We start from the raw sequence: 26278 nt of genomic DNA, 5'->3' as shown, positions 1-26278 counted from the left end.
GCCAAGCCTCTCTCTTTAGGACAAGCCAGGTTATCAGGCCTGATGAAATCTCTTGCTCATCTTGCTTGTCCGCATTGACATGTTTGTCTTTGAAAGCCTTTCATTTGCTAGTCACCTAGCAACAACAGTGAGCCACCACTCTCACTTATAGTTGCTTTGCGAATGTGTGCCTTAACAAGATCCTATTTGGCAGTAGAACTATAGCTAGACTTTTGGAAGGATTTAATCGCAGGGCACTGCAGCTCACAAACACTCCGGTTCTCCCCAGAATGCAATGAAAATGAATGCATCAGTGCTCCTTAGGGCTCTCACAAGTTGTGTATGGTCTAAATGGATCAGGCTCTCATCCATCCATTTTTAGGGTCGAGCTTGTGTTGCATGCGCTCGCACATGCGTTTCGCAGCGAGACTCTTTTGTATTTAGAAAAATCAATCAATCAATCAATCATAGTATTTATAAAGCGCGCTATGTACCCGTCAGGGTTTCGAGGCGCTGAGGGGGGGGGGGGGAGGGGAGCGCTGCTGGTTTAGCGGTCGAAGAGCCAGGTCTTGAGGAGCCTTCTGAATGCGAGGAGGTCCTGGGTCTGGCGAAGGGATGTGGGGAGAGAGTTCCAGGTCTTGGCGGCGAGGAAGGAGAAGGATCTGCCGCCGGATGTCTTGCGCTGGATTCGGGGTACGATGGCGAGGGCGAGGTTGGCGGATCGGAGTTGACGTGTTGGGGTGTAGAAGTGAAGTCTGGTGTTGAGGTAGGAGGGTCCGGTGTTGTGAAGTGCCTTGTGAGCGTGGGTCAGGAGTTTGAAGGTGATCCTCTTGTCTACCGGGAGCCAGTGGAGTTCCTTTAGGTGAGGGGAGATGTGACTTCGGCGGGGTATGTTGAGGATCAGTCGGGCGGAGGCATTTTGGATACGTTGGAGGCGTTTGATGTCTTTGGTTGGGATGCCTGTGTAGAGTGCGTTGCCGTAGTCAAGTCTGCTGCTGACGAGGGCCTGGGTCACCGTCTTTCTGGTTTCTGTTGGAATCCACTTGAAGATTCTGCGGAGCATTCGGAGGGTGTTGAAACAGGAGGAGGAGACGGCGCTGACCTGTTTGGACATGGTGAGGGCGGAGTCCAGGATGAAGCCGAGGTTTCTTGCGTGGCTGGCAGGGGTGGGTGGGGGTCCGAGGACGGAGGGCCACCATGAGTCGTTCCAGGCCGAGGGAGTGCGTCCGAGGATGAGGACTTCCGTCTTGTCGGAGTTGAGTTTCAGGCGACTGTTGTTCATCCAATCGGCGATGGATTTTAGTCCCTCGTGGAGGTTTGTTTTGGCGGTGAGCGGGTCTTTGGTCAGGGAGAGGACGAGCTGGGTATCGTCGGCGTAGGAGATGATGCTGAGATGATGTTGGCGGGCCAGTTGAGCGAGGGGGGCCATGTAGACGTTGAACAACGTGGGGCTGAGGGAGGATCCTTGGGGGACGCCGCAGATGAGGTTGGTGGCTTTGGAGCGGAAAGGGGAGAGACGGACTCTCTGCGTTCTGTCGGAGAGGAAGGATGAGGTCCAGTGGAGGGCTTTATCTTGGATGCCGGCTTCCTGGAGGCGGGTCAGTAGGGTGCGGTGGCAGACGGTGTCAAAAGCGGCTGATAGGTCGAGGAGGATGAGGGCTGAGGTTTCGCCGTTGTCCATTTGATGTCTGATGTCATCTGTGGCGGCGAGGAGGGCGGTCTCAGTGCTGTGGTTTCGTCTGAATCCGGATTGTGAGGGGTCCAGGATGGAATTGTCTTCGAGGAAGTGGGTGAGCTGAGTGTTGACGATCTTCTCGATGACTTTCGCTGGAAAAGGGAGCGGAGCCCTGTAAACTTCACATCAGTGTTTATTTGTTCGTGGGCTTCCCTAATAAAATCTGCTTGCTTTCATTAGTCGAAGGCACGCATATGTCATGCCTTTTCCGGTGGCTAGCCCTCCTTGAGCGCAGAGTCCAAGTACAGAAAACATGCGAGGCTCGTTGTTTTCTGTCCGGCTCGTGGACTACTTTTTCTCTAATTTACGAGCCCGATGTCGCTTGTCAGAAGTCGAGCGCTTTACATACTTGATTTAACTTTTTCGGGTTATGTACATAAATGCACTTTTGCCCGATAGGTGAAAAGTCGGGTTAGGAGTTTACAACGCGATCAGCTCTAACATGAGCAAACGCGAGACCCGTTGCATTGTAAATGCTTGTTTATGTTTGGTGGGACATCGTTTTTTCGTGTGTTACCATTTTTGAACTTGTTAGTGGTCTTTCTTTGTCTAATTGGTTCTTGCATGCATTTGCTATGGGCCATTGTAGTTCTTCAAATGCTATTTCTTAAAACCTCAGAAAACTTTAATTGCAAAAGAAAACAGACTACTGTTTAGAGAGTGTATTGTATAATCCAGTAGGTCAGTATGCTAATTTTACTTATCAAGAGTGATCTTCAAAAAGAGATTACAACAGACCCTCACAAACCAATCTTCACCACAGAGCACTCCGATCCACTGGATTTGTTTTAATGTGCATTTCAGGTATAGCTGCATGCTTGTTAGCCTTACAAAACAAGGGACCCCATCCTTACTTTGGAGTATCCATTCAAGCCCCACTTCATAACCAAACTGAGGTGGTACTCGAGCAAGCCTGTTATACAGCCCAGTGCCACCACCAACCCAGAGACACCCTCCCATTCTACTGCATCTTACACTGACCTAGATGCAGACCTTTATTCCTCCCTCCTTTGACATTTGGGCAAACGGAAACTCCTCTATACTGCAAGGTCTTACCCAAAAAGCACCATCTAGGACCAATATGCTGCTAGCCCAATCCATACCTTTAATGCCCCTCTTCTAGACATTTCGGTGGTCCCTATGGTTGACTTCCTTTTGGGACAGTGCGTTCAGCCAAGGATCTAATTTTATGTGACAAATGCACTGGCATTGGAGAAATGTAATTTTCTGCTGACCTTGACCCCTGAGGCGAGTACTCTCTAGAGCTCCAAGTAACTTGTTAAAGGGAAAGTGAAAAATACATAATTCTCACCCACACACACTACAGTGATTGAGGACCCTCAAACGCCTATGAGTGGTTTTATCTCTTACACCTGGTGTCACAATTTTAACTTCCCTTGGCAAGTTTTCTAGCGATTCCATAAAAAGAATTGGATAAGCCTTAAAACCTGTCAAGATAGATTGCTGGATTTTTCTGATCCAATTTTCAAAGTCCTAGAAAAAGTGTAATCTGCCTCTTCCGACCAGGCAATCTAGGACAACTCCAAATGGCTGGTTCCAAAGCACCCCTTGCCTCCTTGGAAATGCTAATAGAGCTACCTGCATCAAAAGGAGGAAGAACATTATCATAAATTTAACCCTAAATTTGCAAAATTGACTTACACTTACATAAAAAGGCTCTGACGTGGAGGGCAAGACCTCCCTAAGAACACTGGGCCCTTTCTATTAAGAAAGATAAATGCAACAGGTTTCAGGTTTTCTCAGTCATATTTATTCCACTTTCCCAGCCATCAAATGTCTGCCTTATGTGTCCCATCACAGGACATTTGATATAGCTTCCTCAGGTAGGTCTATCCCAGGCCATATAGACAGCCTTTAAAATCCAGGAAGTGGACTCTTCCTTTTGCTATCAAGATGGGCTCATACCAACCTTTTCTATTTGGTCAGAGGATACATTGTAGTCTTCCAGGTTGCCTCTTCGATTCCTCCTTTTAATCATTCTGGAGAAAGAACTCCTGTTGGATCAGTAGGTTCAACACTTGCTTTTCAAAGATGAAATAACTGAGTTAACCTTAGTTCCCCCGTGATTAAAAAGAAAATGGAGGCATCCGTGTCTTCTTCCAAGGGACTTTATACTGAAGGAAGGCTGATTCACCAGTCTAGAACTCATTGATGAGTTTTTCATTATCCCTAGCTACCATGGTCACCAACCTTGCCCTGCAGTCTCTTTGGCATGAAGAAAAGTTTATTTGTCTTCCATTGAGGCATTTAGTTCCTTGGTGTTTTACCACGTCCACATTAACCTGCGCCCTGGCTTCATGCTCACGAGGTGCATCATTTTGTCTACTCTGACATAATGACTTAGTCACACCAACAGTCTCACTTCATCATACCAAACTGTCAACATTCACCTACATCAGCGTTTCTTGGTACTAACAAAGAGCAAAACAAACACAAAATGACAAGTTATTATGGGTTTTTTCAAACAAAAGGTAAAAAAAGAAGAGCCAGTTCTTTAGTAGTCTGGTTCTGTTTTCAACTTCAAGAGGCATATCATTGTTCCTTCCAAGCAGTTACTGTTCTTGGGCACCATGATTAAAAACATGCCACTTAAGACGGTCACCACTCAAACTTGCCAAAATCAGAACACTTTTAGCTGCACTCAATTCCCCTGCACCTTCTCTCAGGCATCTATCATATTCCTGGGCTTCCTTTGTCATGTTACAGACTATTTCCCCAGTCTTCTGCACTAGGGGGTCTTCAAAGCCTTAAAAGCGCTCATCTTCTGCAAGGCTCATCTTATATGGACCAGCAGTCTCTCAACACTAATGGTTTGAAAGAGACCTCATAGCGGCTATTCTCATTCAAGCCTGGAGTGGCAGCACAATGTTTAGTACCCCTTTAGACTTGCAAAGACAGATGCCCAGGGAGGGAAGTGAAGTGTTCAGGGGAGATCTCTGCACATGAATGCACTGGCACTTCCTACCAGTTCTTGTGCCATGTTCAACACATTCCCACAGTAGGTTGCTCCATTCTACAGCACCAATACGTTTTCTCAACTGTCCATTATGTAATTTGCCTGGAGGATCACCATACAAAAAACGCAAGCATGTTCCAGTACTACCGTGTGACAGACTGACCTCATATCAAAGCAGAACCCATCCCATTCTTCAAATAACTAGCTGCCAATTTATGACATTCATGGTTTTAGCCACAACATTTGGCTCCAGATGAAGAACTCATTTTCAAAGCCTATACTTCAGAAGACGTTTATGCTAATGATCAAGTTTGGTTCCACAGCTTCAATGGTGTTTGGCAAAGGGTTTGGATTCTATTTCAGTGCCTTTGGTGCCAGTGTCTTATTTCTTGACCAGCCTTTTTGCTGTAAGTACAGCTTACTTTACCATCAACCCTTATAGGTCTGCAATCTACACCAGTCTTCTGGTTGATGATGGTCTAGTGGGAAAGGCACCTTTCATGCAGACTGTTGATAAGCATTCATAAACAGTTGAGACTACAACTTCGTTGCCCCCTTCATGATATTAAATTGGTCCTTTCACTGTTGGGCAGCTGTACTGCTAACACAATATTGGATCTTAAAAGACTCTACTACAAAGCTCATTTATACCTCTTATCCAAGGGTATTTAGTGTTTGTACATTAGAAGTTATGGCTATATGCTTCACTCCAGGACATCTATTCAGTCGCACCAAAACAGTCCTGCTATATTGTACACTGTTCTGCTATAGTTTCCAAAGCTCTTTTGTTAGTCAGCAAATTAGAACTTTTTAAGCACTTCATAATTGTTCCACTTTCAAAAGATTCTATTTTAGACCTATAGAAAGTTCTGCTGCAAATGTACTCATAAAGCTTTGAACTTGCATAATTCTGGAGAAAAGAACGTGCCACCAAGACAAATTAGTTTCCAACTCAATTTAATAAAAAAAACAAAGCTTGTCGTAGGGGAGCAAAGCCAACTTGACTTCCTCCAACAACCGCGCCGCAGCACCTGTAGCACAGAACATTCTCCTTGCCCGACCATTCCATCCCCACATTCTACTTCCATTGTAGCTATCCAACATTCCGATCACCACACATCTTCCCCCCCAAAAGCAAAAAAATAAAAAAACTCTAACACAGAATTACCAATGTTACCTTACATGTCGATATACCAATTTGCACATTACAGGAGCTACATTTCTTCATTTAACCAGATTAATAATATTCACATTACATTACTATTGCTCAACGTCCCATGACAAATTCTTGGAGATGCCCAGGCAATCTCTTTTCCCTTTGACGTTGTCAAAGAGGTATACATCTGTGGTCGAAACACACTTGTTTGCATTATGACCAGAGTCAGTACATATATCAAAATGAATATCAGGACCCACACCTTTTTGCAAGTTGGACTCACTTCCCAGCAAATACCCCTCGATTTCATCATCGTTTTCAAGCATGTTGACGCTTTCACACAGACTCACATGCCACAGATTACGCATCTTACCATCCTCAAGATTGATAGCTCTATCCAATACCTTCATTATTTTAATAGGACTTGACCAACAGGCTGCCCCTTTTTCTATGACCCCAGGGTTCCTCACACGTATATACTGCCCTGCAACAAGTTTAGGCATGGTTCTCCTTCCGTTTATTCTACTAAGCACATGACTTTGGTGTTTTAGCACACGTTCCCTAATTAGATCATCACTGTTGGCAAACCCTGCTCCTTTTATTTATTCTTTAACCACCATGGGACTAACTTGGAAGACGGTTTCCTTCCCCTTAATAACTCAAATGGGGTTTTCTCCGTCACTGAATGGGGCGTAATTCTATAAGATAGTAACATACTCTGAAGAGCCTTCTTCCATGACAGGTTAGTTTTCAAAGCCAACTGTATAGCTTCCTTAACTACCCTATTGAAACTTTCGACTTGACCATTTCCCTCTGGGTGATATAATGACACCTTTAGGTGATTCACACCATAGTTTTTCAAGAACAATTTCATTTTACTAGATGTGAGCTGCAAACCTTTATCCGTTACTAGAGTCTCAGGAATCCATTTCCTGGAAAACACATCCTCTAATAAGTCGATGACCACATCTGTGATCACACTGCCAACCATATAAACATCTGGTCACTTAGAATAATAATCAATAAGGACAATGGCATTAACCTCTCTGGATGGAAAAGTGGCGAAAGGCCCCATAAAACCAATTGCTACCTGCTGCCACGGTCCTTCAGGGAATTTGCCTTGCATGCGTTACATTCCCTCACCCAATGGTCCGCCATACTATCCACCCCTGACTACCAAAAAAACTTTCCTTAATTTTCCTTCTGGTACTTGCTATACCACCATGCCCTTCATGACCTAACCTGACAATAAGTTCACATATGCCATAAGGAGGTACTATTTTATCGCCCCTCAAGACGATGTTATGCATATAGATAACTCATCCTTGATCTTCCAAAATGTACTACATTCCCCTTTAAGCTGCTGCTCAGATGGCCAACCCTTCAAAAGAAATTCCTTTACCTTTGCTAAGATTCCATCTTTTTGCATTTCCTTGATCCACTTATCCTCAGAAAACTCTACTTCCATCCCATGATCTTCAATAAATACCACATTGTCATACGTTAATGCCACATCACATTCATTATTATCCACTTCCTTACAATTATCATACGTCAAAGGCAACTGTGATAATACATCCGCTACCCGGTTATCTTTCCCTGGCAAGTGCATAATCTCATATTGGTGCATTTGCAGTTTTGAGGCGAGTCTCACTAACCGGGGGTAAGATTTCTCCCACCTACAGGACTCAAGATATTTACCAAGGGTTTGTGGTCCATACAGATCTTAAATTTGCGACCCCACACATACATCCTAAAATGTTGCACCGCCCAAGTAGCAGCTAGTAATTCCCTTTCAATAACAGAGTAGTTCCTCTCTGCATGTATTAGAGTACAGGATGCATATGCGACCACCCACTCATTCCCATTCCGTTTTTGGGATAAGACAGCACCAATGACATACCCACTAGCATCCAAAGAAATGATACAATTTGCATCTTCATCAAATGATCTTAGGTATGATGCATTTACAATTTCTTTTTTAAGTGCTGCAAATTCTTCAGTATGTCTCCGTCCCCAGGAAAACATTGCATTTTTCCTTAACAGCGCTCTAAGATTCTCGACCTTGGATGCATAATTTTCTCTGAAACGTGCGTAAAATTTCATCAACCCTAAGAAGGATATCAACTGTTCCTTGCTCTTGGGTTCTGGAGCATCGCAAATGGCTTTCACATGACTAATTTTCAGACTAATGCCATCCTATGAAATTACGTGACCCAAATATTCCATATGTTGTTTCCCAAATTTGCATTTTTGTTCTTTCACAGTTAATCCGTTGTCCATAAGTGCTTGTAGAACTTGCCTCAATGTGCAATCATGTTCCTTTTTATCCTTCCCAAAGATCAATGTCATCCTGAAAAACTTTCTCACCAGTTATATTTGATAATACTCTTGATAATTTCCTTTGGAACACAGCGGATGCACTGGCTAAACCAAATGGCGTCCTTTTGTACTGGAACAAAACTCCAGGTGTTATGAAGGCTGTGCAGTGCTTAGAGGTCGGATCCAGCAGATTTTGATGATAAGCGCTAGCTAAATCAACTGTCGAGAAACTTTTAGCATCACCAAAGGCCAACATTAATTCTTGTAAATTTGGGAAGGCATCCACCCAAATAGCATAATTTAAAGAACGTAAGTCCACACAAAGTCTTAGATCGCCATTGGATTTCAAGGAAATTACAATTGGAGAAACCCAATCAGAACTTTCAATTGGATCTATAATGTCCCTTTCACATAAATCATGCAAAATTTATTTTAGTTTCCCTCTGTAATTCAATGCAACATTTCTTAACTCTTGCTTCACAGGTATAGCATTCTCTTTTAGGATTATGTTATGTTTAACATTTTTGAAGGTTCCTAACTCGCTACTAAAAACATTCGGAAATTCCTCCCTTAAAACAGAATATGTATCATTTGTACTTTTACTATTACCCTCACCCACTGCATACACGGCTGGGTCAGCTTTGGGGTCAACTCTCACTCAGAGTTCAGTCATGTGTGACTAACCTAAAAATCAGAGCTTCTTTTTCTGCCATAAAAACATTTCTTAAACATATTTTTCCGGCAAATCCTCCAGACTCCACAATTGAAATATTATGACCAGAGTAACTACATAGGCTTAAATTAGTATTCTCTAACAATCTGCCAGGCCATAGTTTGTCAAACAACCTTCTCCCCATTATGGTGTACCACGCACAAGAGTCCACCATAGCTTCGACCTGTTTTCCATCTACGCTTAATGTACACTTAGGCAATTGGACATTCTTCGCTTTGCTGTTCTCGACCTGCAAACTTAATATCACATCACGTATTCCATACTCAAGCTCGTCATTAGGATCCTCCACGATACAATTTCCTTTTTTTCCACACTTTTCCACACACATGAAAAAGATCTTCTCTTGTTACACACATTGGATGTCCAATAGCAGGGCAAATTTTAGAATTAGCTAAATGTGTATTAGCTCTGCATCAAAAACACTCACTCCCAACAGCACACATAGTATCACTGTATTTATTTTCATTCCTCACTGCCTGTATACATCTCTCAGTAATCTCAATACCTCTTGCCACTTCTATCACGTTGTTTAAAGATAGTTCACCAGAAGACCATAGTGTCTCTTGAATTTCTTTTTTTTTTTTTTTTAGTTCACATCAATAGCTGATCCCTTAATACTTGGTCGAACACACAAGTTACAGCAAGTCCCCTCAATATTGCCATATACTGGTCAATTGATTCATCTTTTTGTCCTCTTGAGTAAAACTTATATCTTTACATGACTACATCAATTTTGACCATGCCTTTCCTGTAACTGTTTGAAAGCATATTTATACACATCTTCTTCATCAACATTGTCCAACTTTGGCAGATTTTTAAATTCTTTCAGACCTATTGCACCAAGTCTGTGCTTTAGTAAGGACAAATGTTTTTCAGGTGTACAGTACCCATCCTCTAATACTTTCACGTATGCCTCAAACAAATGCAACCACAATTCGCATGGAATAGGCAGGTCTCCATGCTCAGCTAAAAAGAAAGGTGGTGTTTGAATACTAGACATTTCAATCCCACTATAAGAAGTAAATCAATAAAACTCCACGTACGGCCAAAATTTCCACTGCCCCAAGCATGTGTGTGGCCAGTGCGTGTCACCCCTTAAAATAATTATTTTCCATATTTTGGGTGGGCGTGTCACCGAACGCACAGGGTCAAAGTAAATGGTTGTATCGATTGCTGTACAACCCAATTGACAATCGCTGATCCTTCAGTAATTAAAGGTGTGTGCGACACCGAACGTGCAGGATAGAAGGGAAAGTCAGAGTGAATATCCTTATTGACTGCTGTACAACCAAAGCTGTAAAAAGGAATCCTCCCAAACAACAAAGATAGCCGCCAAGAAATAATCTTATGTTTTGCCAATAGGCATTGGGGATTGTTTTTACCCAGAATGCACTTCACTGTACTAGTCAATAAGGCATCGTGCACAGCTACATGTGCTAAGTGCACTTCACTGTACGCGTCAATAAATGCTCGCGCAGAGCTCCACGCACCAGTTTATCGTACCTGCACTTCCAAAACGTACTCCTCGAACAACCATGGCAAACTGGCTCCTCCGATCCTTCCTCTCCTTCCTGGAAATATTTTTGTTCATGAAGTTTGCCGGCAGAATCCAAACTCAAAGCACACACAGAGTTATGCGACAAATTTATTTCCAACTCAATTTAATAAAAAAACAAAAACAAGGGTCGTCGTAAGGGAGCAACGCCAACTCGACTTCCTCCAGCAACTGCCCCACAGCAACTGCCACCCACAACATTATGCTGCCCGACCATTCCAGCCCTACATTCGACTCCCATTGTAGCTATCCAACATTCCAATCACCACAATAATGTTACTCTATGTGCCTTTATGCAAAATGTAGATTTCCTCTGTCTTGAGTAGGAAACTATAATTTTAAGATAGGTAGGGGGTAATAGTGTCCATCCCATTAATACAAATCCCTAGCTTTGTGTTATCTTCTGACTAAATTGGGCTAACTTTCCTGGCTTGGCCTTTTGAAATCCTGACTTTGATCCTGTTCACTTGCGTAGCCCGTATGTCTTCCTTTATTCATCCATCTTAGCAAGAAGAAGGTGGAGCTCTGCCCTTCACACCTTGATGACATGGTGTTTACAGGCTTAGCCAATATTTTAGCCACATACGAAGAAAAATGTCATGACATCAACCTGTACTTGTGAAAATCATTTAATCCTATTTATTCGAGACTTTTTGTTAACCAGTCACACACTTTATGGTGACATCAGTGTCTAAAGTATGAAATCTTGCACAAATTACACTCCTACTGTTGCAGATAATAAAAGAAACACTGGTGCATTTGTGGTGAATAAAAAGTAACACAAACGAGGGCCAAGGCTGACATTCTCAGAGCAAATAAAAAATTATGCTTGGAAAACATCTGCAAATGAATCTACATAAAAGCATTAAAATGCTGGCTGGCACGATCTGTATGTATACGTGTGCAGCTTATAACTGCATTTGGTCAAGTGAAAAAGTCAGTTGCATGCAGCAGTATATAGTATACGTAGTCATAGCCTTCAAATGTGCTCTAATATAGAGTGGCACAGGAGGGGGCTGAATTTAAAAATATTATTCAGTTGGTTTTGCAATCTTTCAAAAGTTATTAGCCTAGTCGTATTGTTTAGGGCCCCATGATGTGTGGAAATCCTGAAAAAACACCACCATGATTAATTTTATGGCTCAACTCAAGGTAAACTGTTGAAGGTAAGTAAAATGTTTACTATATTAAAAAAGCTATAGGTTCCATGGTTCCATACAATGCACAAAAGTGAGGAAGGTTAATAAAAATCAACTTTTTATGAAACAATTTGGGCACAGGTTATCCATCCTTTGTATCCACCGACATCTGTATCCCAGACAGTACTGCTTTCAAACACTATGAAACAATTTCAAAGTGAAGACCTTCCAGATTTAAGCAATCCCGATGTGATCCAAAGCTACTGCTTTATTAGCACTGTGCATTACTGGTGGAGCTGAGGGCTAAGGAGGAGGAGGGAGTTACTTTCAGAGTTAGAAGTAAAAACCTATAAACTCTACATTATCATGCTTTGAGAAGGGACTTCTGCGCTGAATCTCTAATCTATAAGTTATTTCTAGATATTTTGATCTTTTATAATTAATTCAGAATTGTGACTGCTTAGTCCATGCAAAATTGCTCAGCAGCAGCTGTATGAGTGTAATAATAAACGGGCAAAAAATGCACTAATTGACCTCAAAATCAAAGTCTTCCAGAAGGAATACAGTTGTTATCTAAGAACTATCTAAATAGGTAGGAGAAAATAAACAGTTTGTCAAAAGGTGGTGCACTAAAATCAACAGAAGTGATGGGCCAAATGCTAGAAAAAGTATCAGTTGGGAAAAGCCCAGGCCGAACTGTAAGTCGAGATGCGGGGTACCATGTTTGCTGTGCCATAGAATCTAAGCTGCACCCCACTGAGGAGGCTCAACAAGGCTGAAAACCTCAGGGGAACAAAGCCTGACAGTTTTAAATGGATAAAAAAGTTACTTACATTCAGTAACAATATTTCAGTTGTAAATTATATCCTCCATAAGTTTCAACACCTAGAAGGTAAGCGCTTGTGCCGCGTTGTTTTATGTCTGGCTCTGTATAAAAACTGCTTTTACAAGGAAAATATTTATTCCATCTGGGGCATTATTTTTAGCGGATTTTATAAACTTGTTCCTTTTTTACTCACCTCTTCACTTTTATCGGGAGGTACGGGCCAGTTAGAGCCCTTCCTCCATTAGTTACCGAACCTCGAGTCAGTAGTCTAGTTGCCGCGGGTCACGTGAGCTCTGCTCTTTGACCCGGCAGCAATATATTTGCTCTGAATACAGCCGTGCAGAGGCCTGCCAGCACAAGATGGTTTCAGATAACTTTATTGAATGGGGCTTTAAACAGTGCAGTTGGGTGGTTCAGGCGCTCCAGAGCTTAGAGGCGGTTCGAGCCCTGAGTACGGGTTCCGACAGGACAGGTAAAAGGCAAAAAAAGGCTAGGACCTCTATTAGGGGCTCATTAAATTGCGCCTTGTTAAATGCCCACTCTTTAATTAAACACAAAACTGAAATTGCAGAATTAATTGGACAAAATAACGTTGATTGCCTTTTCATAACAGAAACCTGGACAAAAACAGACTCTAATCCTGATTTTATCTAGGCTACTCCACTGGGATATGTATTTTACAGATTGGATAGAACAACTGGCAGAGGAGGAGGATTAGCGGTTATTTGCAGATCAGATCTTACGTGTCAATGGAACGGACTGATCCCCTCCTTGGACATATGTGAAGCTATATATTTTAAAACTTATCAGAATAATTTTTTACTTTTTGAAGGACTGTTAGTCTATCGCCTACCTGGTCCTTTTCTGAACTTTTTACAGAAATGGCCAGGTTTACTAGAGCCTTTAATTATGTCAACTAAAGCCATTATATTAGGGGATTTTAACCTTCACTTCGATGACATTCAAAATCCTCATACTGAAGAATTCTAAAATCTTATGGCAGCTTTGCAGTGGGAGCTGAAAGTCTTGTCAGCTACACACATAACTGGACATTTGTTAGACAGGATTTTTGCCCGCTTGGAGGATTACTTGTTACTAACTAATGCCCCGCTTAGCTGGACAGATCTTTCTCTCCTAACCTTCATATTTATGGAGGTTCACTTACCTCAGCAAAGCAGTTGTGAAGGAAAATTGATTAGACGCTGGAATCGTATCAAGAAGGAACAGTTAGCATCTACATTGGAGGCAGGTTGGGAAGTGTCTAAAAATCTGTCCCTGTCCTCAGCAGATAGTTTTAATCAGGGAATCTCCATTGCCATTAATCAACTGGCCCCTTTTCAGGCCTTTGATTCACAGAAAACGAAAAAAACGTAGTCATCCTGGCTCACAAAGAATCTTAAGATGCTCCAAAGAAAATATCACCAACAAGTGCGGCGATGGAAATTGAATTCTAATCTAACTGAGAAAGACAAATTAAGAGCCGCTGTTAAAAATTACGAGGCGAACATTAAAGCTAAATCTGAGTATTATACGCAAAAAATTAAAGAGGCCTCCAATGCCCCCAGAGAACTTTTTAAAGTCATTAGCATGTTGACCACTCCCCCTCCTTCGTTAGAGTTGGAGAACTCACAAGAATTTTGTAATACGGTGGCTACTCACTTCGAAAATAAAATTCTACAAATTTACGCTAGCTTTAATCATTCTGATAAGAGGAATGGTTGCTCTGATGCAGTTAACACTGATTTGGACATCGACCACCCTCTACTAACTAATTTTCAATCACTGCCTCCTGAAAAAATAAAGAATTTAATGCTAGAAATTAAATCAGGCTCTCCCTCTGATCCTTGTCCCCCTTTTATTTTACAATTGGTCCCGGATCCTGTTTCGATAGCCCTAGCTCCAATTGTTTGTGAGGTATTTGCCTCTGGAGTCTATCCCCCATCATGGAAGGATGCTACAGTGATTCCTCTAAAAAAGAAACTAGATGGAATTAGACAAGATCTGAATAATTTACGACCCATTTCCTTACTCCCTTTCCAGGCCAAGATTTTTGAGAAACATGTTAACAAGGTATTAGCCAACTTTTTAACCGCTTCAGGAGGATTAGACGTCTCTCAACATGGCTTTAGTAAGGCTCATAGCATGGAATCAGCACTCTTTACTACATCTGATACGATTCGCAGAATGGTGGATGAAGGACAAGGGGCTATAATAGTCCTATTGGACCTATCTGCGGCATTCAATACTATCTCTCCTCAGATTATGATATCCCGCTTATATCAAGCAGAGATTAGAGATGTTGCTTTGAAGACGTTGGAATCCTTCTTGAAAGACAGATCGACCATGGTGAGCTGTGGTGACTACAAGTCCCCTGCATACCACTTACCTTGTTGTGTCCCTCGTGGATCATCACTTAGCCCCACCCTATTCAATTTGTATGTTGCTCTTTTAGCTAGACTGATTCATTCCTTTGGCTTTATGCCGACTTCCTATGCTGGTGATACCCAACTGATCATCCCAGTCCATAAGCATTGGGAGGAAATGGCAGACCGCTTTAATGAATGTATGCAAGAAGTCAATAGATGGATGAATCTAAACTGGCTTAAATTAAATGGTGACAAAACTGAAATTTTATGCTTTGGATCTGGAAAGGAATTGTGGAACTCTTGCTGGTGGCCGACAGATTGTGGAACTCTCCCGGATCCTATTACTGCCACAAAAAATTTAGGTGTCACCTTTGACAACTGTCTCTCCTTTAAGTCGCATGTCAATTATATTGTTAAAACTAGTTTCAGGACACTGAAAACGTTGAAAAAGATTTTCCCTTTTTTACAAAGGGAATGGAGAGTTACAGTAACCTTAGCATTGGTAGTTTCCAAATTGGATTACTGCAATGCTTTGATGCTTAACTTGGATAAGACATTACTGAAGAAACTTCAGCTGATTCAAAACACTGCTGCCTGGGCTATAATAAATCTTCCTCACTCAGCCTCGGCCGGCAGCAGTCTCAAACAAATGCACTGGCTACCAGTGGCTAAACGTATTACCTTTAAGACATTATGTCTGACCTATAAAGCAGTACATGGAAGTGGCTCTAAATATTTGTCTTCTCAGTTATGCTGGTACAGACCCAATCGGCAACTTCGTTCGATAGGAGCATTCCGTATTCAGGTCCCCCGCACCTATAAAGCTAAATGGGGGTGATAAAGCATTCACGGTGGCTGCGGCCAAATGCTGGAATTCAATCCCCCTGTTCATTAGGGAGGAACAAAACATTCTGGCTTTTAGGAGGCTGGTTAAAACCTGGCCCTTCCAGCGTTAATTTCCTTTGAACTCTCCTTGCTCTTTCCGCACCTCACTTTACCTTCTGAGCACTTCGATGCCTTGGCCGGAATGCGCTTTATAAATACAAACAAATACAAATTATGAATAACTTCTGAGAACTAGGTTGAAGCAATATTCTTCCCCAGCAATAGGTCTCCAGCACCACAAGATGGCGCCAAGCAGCTTTAGTTGCTCTTTGTATGTTCCACAAGTGAAATTAGGGTATATGTGGCACCAAACAAACATGCTGGCCTGGGTGTTCAGTCTTCCTCATCTTGCTATAGGACTTCCAACATGTGGTATCAGGTGGAAAGAATAAATCATAGTCTATGACCAGGTGAACCTAAAGGCATCCCCCCAGGGAACCTATTGACAAAAAATGCAGGGCACAAAACCAAGTACACACCCATTTCCAGGCTATGGCAAAGGGATCCAAAAAGAAGATCATGTTCATTACCTCAAGATGGAGATGCCACTAGTATGAGAGGTAGATCAGTGCATCCACTCTCAGACTTAGAGGCTCCACATGGTGGGATGCCATTGAGAAGATGCCCAAGTGGAAGACCTACCACCACAGTCAAAGCCTCCAAATGCAGGCTTGGATAGCCCACAATGCCTTGTCTGTTGATGTAGCAGATAGTAGTTGTGGTATTCAACAGAATCTGGATTGGTGCACTCAAAGGTAGAAGAGAGACCTTTATGAGTAGCTGCTGTTCTGACGCCTTCATGACGCCCAGCAAGGCATGCCAGCCTAACAAAATGAGGGTCTGTAACTAGGGTAGCCTGTGAATAACTAAAGAAATTACCCATCATAAGGTTGGCGGGCACACCCATCAATGGATGTATAGGAGTACATTGTGAAATATCTGCACCTAACCCGAATGACTCACCTGATGTTGGAACCACTGCCATTTTAAGTATCAATGAAGAGCCCTAGGCACCAGTGAAGGCCATTCATACATCATTTGGTGTGCGGCCACAACAAGATGCACAATATTAGCTCAAGCAGTAGTATGAATTGCAGTGCTGAAACTGCAGTAGTACATATTCTACTGGCATTACTGATTTATCTGTTACCACAAAGAATCTGTTCTTTGGATCTGGATACTTGACAACGGGTGCAGAAAGGACTGTCTTCTTCAATGTTTGAAAAGCAGTTTCAGCACCCTTATAACACACAAATGTTTCTTTTTCAGATTTCCTTTCTTAAAAATTCTCAGAGATTTTACATGAATGGTCAGAAAAGTTTTTAACAAATTGATGATAAAAACTGGTGAAATCCTAAGAAGTACTGAGCTTTCTTGATGGAGGCAGGAAATAGCCAATTTGAAACCACCTCTATTTTTGATGGCGCTAAAGGCATTCCAGGATGGGTCAAGATAATTGCTACATACTCCACTTCAGTCTTTTCTAACAAAAGTTTTTCGGGTTAGCAGGTTAGTTGATTAGTTTCTTAACCATTGCAGCATCTCAATGACATGCTGATCAAAGGGAGTATGAAAAACAGTCTTCCACTCATCACTTGAGCTCCACTTACAGACCCCAAGTTGTCTTTTGTTATTATCAAAGGATTGCGACCCTTATTGTTTTTTTAAAAATCTATATTTTTATTAATTTTCAGCAGTACAGGGTCAACAACCGGTAAGAACCATGCCAATCATAAAAACAGTCTCTTAGCCGTGAAAGGATACATAACATCATATATCAGCTGGTAATTTGACATCTTAACCATACGTCGCCATCTCAAGCATACTCAATAGGGTGACACATCAATACTATAATTAGGGCTAAAATGATCTTTTAGTTAAGTTGTCTCTGCTATACGTCATAATCCCATATTATCAATCACATTTCACATCGTGGTCGGTCATCATCATTTAATATTAGGCCCTTGTAGAAATAATACGGGGAAAGGGAACACAACTTGGTGAAGATGAGAACTATATAATGTGTCTGGTATGTGCGGTTCAGGGTTAGAGGATATCCACGGTAAATCACCCAGTCAGGACTCTTGGTCCCCGAGGGGAATCACCAAAATCAGGGGGTGAAGAGCGAGCGATCAGGGATCAATGCTCCCCGAGCAATGTTCAAAGTGTGCCCCGAGGGCGCACATGGGGTGCTCACCCCTCCCAACCCCTCAAGGACCTTAGAGGTCGGGTAAGTATGCGGTCAGGTGAGTGTACGGTATCCAGGTGGGGAGAGGCAGAGGCAAAGGAGAGTGCCAGGATTCTGACGGGCACAGAGTTCTATCACATAACGGCTGGTTGTGCAGTGGAAGGTCTCATTGCTGGCTGGGGTGATCCTAGTGGCCTGGTGTCCTAATTCTCCTGAGGGGCCAGCTTGTCCGCCAGTTTCATCAAATAGGTGTCCCAGAGTGGTATACCCCCATCTCTACCCTGCGCACGTCGATTTTGTTCGAATGCTCTAGCCTCCGCTGTAGCCCAGCGGGATACTGCGTGCAGCCAGTCCTTCACATTGGGGGGTTGGGGTGCTTTTCAAGACGTAGCAATAAGTCTTCTGAACAGTACAAATGCAAGGCCTACAAATTTTAGATAGTGTTTAGTCTGTTTGTTTCTCTTGGCTATCCCCAGTAGACAGAGGAGTCGGTCCAGTAGGAGGTGTAGATCTATAATGTCCAATACGTGTTGTACTATGTAGGACCATATGCTGCGCAACACCTGGCATTCCCAAGTCATATGTTAAAAAGTGCCATCTTCATCGTCACATCTCGGGCATAACGGAGAAGCTCCTGGGAATATACTATGAAGGCGATGTGGGGTCAGGTAAGTTTGATGAACAGAACTGAAGTGTGAATATTTTAGTCTGGCATTTCGTGAAACATGTCTCACATGCCCCACAGTCCTTCTCCATTGCTGTTCGGTCAAGTCAATGCCCAGGCCTTGCTACGGGGGTGTGGTATGCCCTGTGTCCCCCTCAGTACTATGTATAAGTTAGAGACCGCCCTCCTCTCTGCCTTGTGTTAGTACATAATGCAGCCCATGATGTATTGTGAGTTCCAGTGAGCCCAACTGCCAGACTTTCCCTATCACTGCTTGCAGTGCCGCGTGAGCAAGGAACTGCTCTGTGTCCAGACCATATATTTTGCTTAAGTCTGTAAAGGAACACATCTGCCCTTCCTCATAAAGGTCGCCTATATATGCAAGTCCACCCTCCCTCCATGTGTTAAAATCGTATATTTGAGTGAGGTCGCTCATTCAAGGTATATACCATTACGGGAGTCGAGGTGAGTAGGGGAACAACCTTTGTCGTGGATGGATATATCGAGTCCAGGCCGTCCTTGCTGTCCACAGCAATAGACCTAAGTCCGCACCGCGTCTGTCCGGTGTGAGGAGCCATATCAGCACCCCACCCCCCTAACAGTGTTTCGTACCATATTCCCCTCTATTGTCTGATCACCAGTCAACCAGAGCATCAGCCACTGCAGTTGCGCTGCTGCATAGTATCGTTCTATATCTGGTACCGCCATGCCACCTTCAAGCAAGGGGTGCTGGAGTGCATCCAGGGACACCCTCCTGTGTCCCGATCCCCATATAAGTGCTATTAGCAGACTGCGCGCACTCTCACAAAAGGCCTTCCCAAGCGGAACTGGTAATGCCATAAACAAGTAAAGCAATCTGGGGAGAACCATCATTTTGGCAATGGCCGCTCAACCCATAGGGAAGAGGGGCAGGCATGCCCAGAAGGACAAAGATTGTCGGGTGGAGGCCAGGGTCTTGCCGTAGTTACCTTCTACTAGATCCATCGCAGAGCGACCCTTAGTGGTTATGTCATTTAATCACCTGTAATCACTGTAGAGTCTTAACTCCATGTATTTCTTCAGAAACAAAGAAAAGGAGAGCCCGAACACAGAAGTGAATAAGGAGCAATCACTCTGCTTTCTTGGTTTTTATCCAAATATAGTTCTAAAGTTTGCGTATCCATTTTAAAGGCATACATTCTTTCACAAGGAATTTTGGCTTCGGGTTTCAAGGTTATGGTGCATGCTGTGGTGGAAACATCTTGACTTTTGTTTAATCAAACACATCAGCATATTCTAGATGTTGTTGTTCCGGGATCTTTGAGAGAATAGCTAAAGTAGGTTCTGATTGACTATTTTACAAAGTATCTTAAGAATACACTCTTGTCCCAAAAATCAAAGAATGATTACAGAACAAACAGCTTAAAGACAGTGTTCTGGAGGATCAATTTATATAAAGGGGTTTGGTGACAACACTGAGGTGAAAAAAAATAATAACTTGGTGAATGGGAGAGGTAATTAAATCAAACATTTGTTTCTCATTAAGATTAAATAAGGTACCTCCAATGGCTTGATATATTTGGTTACAGACCTAGAAACTAATAAGTGTACTTTCTATGGTGTGACTAATATCTTCCTGGGGCATCCGATGTTTTGGAATAGTATACTCTAAAGCCCATTTATAACCAATGAACATTCCAGAGGCTTTGCTATCTAATAAGGCCAACTGACATATATAGTAATTCTTTAGCCTTTAATTTAGTAAGTACTAAAAAAACAAATGTCCTTTTTTGAAGCCAATATACTCTAGCGAAGATCTACTTAGACAAATAAAAAGACAACCAAAAGCTTCCTTCTTCTACAAGGATGGGTTTTTTGTGTATCCACTGGGTCAGAGTTTGTGTTCATGCGCATAACAATATAGAACAGGACCTTTAGCTCTACATCTTCGTCTCTCTGCTCAGAGAGGACCAAAGGTAAGACCAATCAGCATTTCCTCTTCATGATCATTGCTAGAACAATGCTTTTCAAGAAGGTATAAATCTTGAAGCTACAGGTGTGTGGGTTGCTAGTCCACCGCTCATTTTTTCTTCTACCGTTCAAACAATGCAGATTAATATAGCTTCCATCAATGAAACCGGTCAAGGTATACAAATTAACCCAACTTTTAGCTATTGTTTCAGTTGTTACCAAAATTAATTCAGCAAGGTCCTCAACCCCCATGTAGTTTCTGTGGTCAAATGCTCAAATCATATCACATAAGTCAGGTAGCCAGTTGAGCCTTGTTGAACGTCACAAGGAGCTTAAACCTCAGATCTGTCTTAATCTAGCCCCTGAAACATGGTTGTAAACCCAACAACCAAGGATGCTTAGTCATTTACACTTAAATCACCAACAGTAACAGAGATAGACTAAGCTAAAGCTGCTCCCATAAATAGTCTAACCAATGCACCACACCTTACTCCTCTCAGAAAAAACAGAGCCAGCCAAAAAGTGAACTGATGCATTAAAGGGTCCAAAAATTAATTCAGCTTATTGGGATCGCCATAAAAAAGTATTTTCCCAAAAGTAATCGTCAGTTATTCAAAAGATATTCGAGTGACCAACGTCTGGCACAACTCTGCACTTTCATTGCAAAGAGATTTCACCTCCATGTTCTGTTGCTAAATAATACTCCTGAGTACTTGTATAGTGTTCTTTGGAAAAACATGATCCAGAATCTGCTGATGTCACAATGTCTTAATTGCAGGACGCAAGAGTTGTTCAGAAAAAAAAGTTATTGGTTTTGAAGACAGAAGGATGTCACTGGAAGCCATTTTGAAAGCCACAGATGGTCACACAAAGCTAGAAAAGAGACAGAAAATAAACTGCCAATTTTTGGTGGAAAATACCAGTGAAATTAAAAACCTCCATAGTTACCGATGACAGTAGCAAGAGATGAAAAATACACTTGAACGAAATCTAAAGATATTGGAAAGTAGTAAAAGGTGCAGGAAACAGGAAATCAGCCTTCAATACTAAGGGAATATCAGAATGTGAAACTAAATCTCTAAGCAAAAGGGTACTATACAGCAACAAACCCAAGTTACTCAAACGTTGCGACACAATGACTAGTAGTTTGCAACACTTAAAATATCTGTGAGACAGAAAACAATTATCTTAACCTTGAAGAGAAAAAGGGAATGCCCGTGAAAATCTGTATTCAGGCCAAGGAGCAAAAATTGCAGAATCAAAACCATCAGACTTCACAATAACGTATGTTTCCAAATGTTTACAACTATTCATAGATGTGTTTTTCATGGAGGATCCCTCAAGCTTCAAACTGGCAAACACAACAAAGCATATCAGTTTTTCCATTTGGAGTGGGAGTAATAGCGCAGATGTGTTCGTTTTTACCTGGAAATGCTTCTCTGTACCTCCTACTATATGCACAACAGCTCAGTTTCCATCTCCCTGCACACCATCTAACATTGCAACCATTCATTTGCTTAGTCACTCACTTTAGAATGCTTTTCTGGTCGACCAAATAACGACCCTTGACTTCCTCTTATTCCTCACAGACACATTGTCTCACACTGGATGATGGAATCGGCAGGGGTTGATACATTGTGTACTTATATGCCTTCCAAACAGGTGCGGTTCACTACAGTAGCCTTTCAAACAACTTTGGGTGAGGTTCTACACTTTGATGGCCTAATCCAGGTGTAGGTGGATTTTTCATTACTATTGTAGAAATGCCAGTTTTAGAAAGGGCCATTTAACTGTGCTTATGACTATTGTGATTTTTGGCCTGACTCCAATCAACATCTAGGGTAGAGAGACAGCTGGGCTTTGTGTATACTTTCCATATAGGCATCACACAGGGAGGGTTGGGTTGTAACAGGATTACATCTGCATACTGAATGGTTTTCATAGGCTGGGAGAGAGGGAGGTGGGGCGCACTTACATGTGTATAGGTTGTGCCCTGCCCTCACACAAAGGGCTTGTTTACCCCCTACGGATGTCTGGAGCCAGGGCTGGTATTGAAAGAGGGTGTGGCGCACATCTAAGGTTTCTTTGAAGTTCCTCCGAGATCAAAGACATTTTGAGCATAGGTACAGGGGCTGTGACCCGCAGACTTTAGACACTGCATGGACTTGTAACCAGATGCTGCTGGCTCTACAGACTGCACACTGAGCCAGAAGGAACTGTTATGCTACCAGCGGGAACCACCACTGGACTAACTTGCTTGTTGTGCTGCCTTGTGGCCTTCTGGGCTACAAGAATAACTGCCACCTTGCTTTAAGAACCCGGATGTGCTGGGCTGCTGCTTGTTCCCTGCTCTTGTCCTCCCCAGATTTTCTCCAGGGACTGCGTGGTGTGCACGCACCCTCCCTGTTTGGCTACAAGATGAAATCTTATGGGCGTGCAGTGCTTAATTTGTGCTTGTTGTTTCCAGTGTTGAGCACAGGCACTTATTTTTGAGGGCCGGGGCTCATTCTTCTGCCTCAAGCATTTGCTTTGAGCAAAAGACACATATGGGAAAGAAGGAGGAAGGGAAAAACTAAAAAGATTCATAAAAGGAGAAAGTAGAAAGCTGCAGGAGTGAGCTGAAGGGGTAGGGAGTGGCTTTAAATGGATTGAAAAGGCCCGAGATGGCCTCAGGTTTACACTTCCTCAGTATTCCGTGTTACCATATTTAATTGCAGCAGCCGTGTGTTTAAGAGGAGGCCATTGGGCACCGGCACGTTTTTATTTACAAATTAAGCACTGAGCGTGCGTTTTTCCCTCATGGTCATTAGCTCGTTCTGAGCCCCTTATAATGCCCGGGAGCAGCGAATGGGGAGAGCCTCTTGTGGGGTAGTGCGTGTGAAGCATGTTCCCTTGGAAGGAGAAGTTGCCTGCTCCAGAGAATGGCGAAGTGCACTCTCTTTTGTTGATATCTAGTATGTTTTCTGTGCATCATTCTCTGACAGAGACAAAGGAAATCCCGGCTGTGAAAGGCCCTGCACCGCCTAAGGCAAGACCTCCAATAGGCGGCAGGGGTTGTAATCGACAGAGGCTTTGCTCCTTATTGAGGCCGATCCTGACCCAAAGGAAGAACACGAGAGGGAGGGAGCGGTGGCTCTGACTCCATGGTGATGTTTCCCACGGCAAGGCCCCACTCATAGGTCTGAGGCACCTGGGGTGCCCGCGAGTGCCGCAGCTGCCATCCGGGTCCCGAAGGACCAAGGCTGACATACCTCTTTGCTCTGTGGTTGCCGCACTGCCTCCTCAGTCCAGAGGGGCCGAAATTCACTTGCACTCGGGTGCTCATCTCTGGATCACCGCATTATAAGTACTAGGTGTGCAGGGGGATGCATGCGGCCTACGTTGCTAAGCCTACCCGCCATTGTTTCCTCAAGGAGTTCACCATTTTACCGTCTAACCTGTAAGAGCAGCGCATGTGCACCTGAGCTAAATGCTCCCGGTACTTGTGGGCAACGTTTGGGGTATAAGGTGATGTTTTGGTAACCCTTATGTGTTCTGCATCTAACTACTTAATTTTGAGCCTTGATTTGATGATGTAGGTCGTATTTATTCTTGCACTTTCAGGGACTGCTGAGTATGTTCAGTAATTGTGTTTTAATGATATGTGCAATATAGAAACCTTTCTCTCTTTGCACTCACTGTGATGTATTGACAATTGCCTAGTTGGCAAAGTAATTATTGGTTCGTGTCGTTTTTGGTCTATGTTTTACATACAAACAGTCTATTTTTTATATAGTACTGTGTGGAGTCTCTTTTGTGGTGCATTTATTGTGTCACTGGAGTGTGTGTGTTGCTCAAACACTTTACACATTGCCTATGGAATAAGCCTGACTGCTCTGGCCAAGCTACCAAGGGGGTGAGCAGGGGTTATCTTGGGTGTGTAACTCCCATACCCGGACTAGAGTGGAGGGTTCTGCCTGGCTGAGGTGCCTATCCTAGTCAACCAGAAACCCCATTTCTAACACCAGACAATCAATGAGGCTTTGTATGGGTGCTGATATTGATTATGAAGTGCTTTAAAGCATAAGCAGGGTGCTTTGAATTGGCACCTTCAAAACCGGAAGCCAATGAAGTCTTGTTAACTCACTGGGTGTACATTTATTTAAACCTAACACTAGTTTGACTGCAGCATTTTGCAGCAATTACAATATAAGTAGGAGGAAGCTTGGTAATCCTACATCGAGTGACTTACAATAATCTATTCTAGAAAGGATAAGAGGCTGATTATAAAAGGGACAATCTTCCTTGTGATTTTCAAACAGTTAGGCGTGTGGTTTCGATATGCTCTTTAAAGGACAAATCGTAATTCACCCAAATTACAGGTCCGACCTGATGAAGTAGGTAAGATTCCGAAAGATTATGGCTACCATTCTTTGGAACAAGAGTCGTCAGATCGTAACACTATCAATCTCTATTTTATCTTTGTTTGCAGTCATCCAATGGAATACCTTCATTAGCCACTTTCTCAAATTCCAAGCCATTGTCTCAGCATTTGAACTTATGATCAAATACATATTATCAGCCTATGAATAAAAACTGATGCTAAATGATTCAATCAGGTTGGTTAGTGGAGAATCATAAACACAAACAAGCATCTTCAATGCAATCAGTCTTGCATTCATGACAGGTAGAGCTCTTGGCATTGAAAATTACAATTTTTTTTTACTTTTGTTTTTTTGTGTGCAATGGCGTGATGATATTTGCATAGCGCAATTGCCATTCGTATGACCTTGCAGTACTGTAGAACCAGAAAATTGGAAGTAATATGCTGGCTGGGAAAAAAAGAGTAACAACATCCTGGAAAAAGCAAACACTCATAGGGAATGCAAGATTAAGTAAAGCATGCAAATTGTATGCAGGAACAACATGGTTATCTTAACGCTTCCACACTTATTATTCAGAAATCAATTAGTGTTTTTGCCTGAAAAGTTAAGGATAGGACTATAGAGTCCGGAAGGGACCCGTTTCAATGTTCATTGCTTATATCCTTACAAAACGTAAGAAGTATGGTTTAAAAAGACCACATCCCTGAACACAGAGCCATGGTACACATTTTATAAACTAAAATAAGGAAAACAGCTGATAAGGATCTTGTTAATCGTTTTCCACTCTACAGGGAGTGCAGAATTATTAGGCAAGTAGTATTTTTGAGGATTAATTTTATTATTGAACAACAACCATGTTCTCAATGAACCAAAAAAACTCATTAATATCAAAGCTGAATATTTTTGGAAGTAGTTTGTAGTTTGTTTTTAGTTTTAGCTATGTTAGGGGGATATCTGTGTGTGCAGGTGACTATTACTGTGCATAATTATTAGGCAACTTAACAAAAAAAAATATATACCCATTTCAATTATTTATTATTACCAGTGAAACCAATATAACATCTCAACATTCACAAATATACATTTCTGACATTCAAAAACAAAAACAAATCAGTGACCAATATAGCCACCTTTCTTTGCAAGGACACTCAAAAGCCTGCCATCCATGGATTCTGTCAGTGTTTTGATCTGTTCACCATCAACATTGTGTGCAGCAGCAACCACAGCCTCCCAGACACTGTTCAGAGAGGTGTACTGTTTTCCCTCCTTGTAAATCTCACATTTGATGATGGACCACAGGTTCTCAATGGGGTTCAGATCAGGTGAACAAGGAGGCCATGTCATTAGATTTCCTTCTTTTATACCCTTTCTTGCCAGCCACGCTGTGGAGTACTTGGACGCGTGTGATGGAGCATTGTCCTGCATGAAAATCATGTTTT

At 42.4% G+C, this 26278-nt stretch overlaps 1 protein-coding gene across 2 annotated transcripts in view; it reads right to left on the bottom strand.

The window, feature by feature from the left end:
- Positions 1 to 26278, bottom strand: part of MKLN1 (muskelin 1) — a 568922-nt gene that overhangs the window by 441787 nt on the left and 100857 nt on the right. The gene's annotated exons all lie outside the window — the stretch shown is intronic.

This window comes from Pleurodeles waltl, chromosome 4_1 (genome assembly GCF_031143425.1).
Source record: "Pleurodeles waltl isolate 20211129_DDA chromosome 4_1, aPleWal1.hap1.20221129, whole genome shotgun sequence".
NCBI lineage: Eukaryota > Metazoa > Chordata > Amphibia > Caudata > Salamandridae > Pleurodeles > Pleurodeles waltl.
This window is presented reverse-complemented; position numbering and strand designations above follow the sequence as displayed.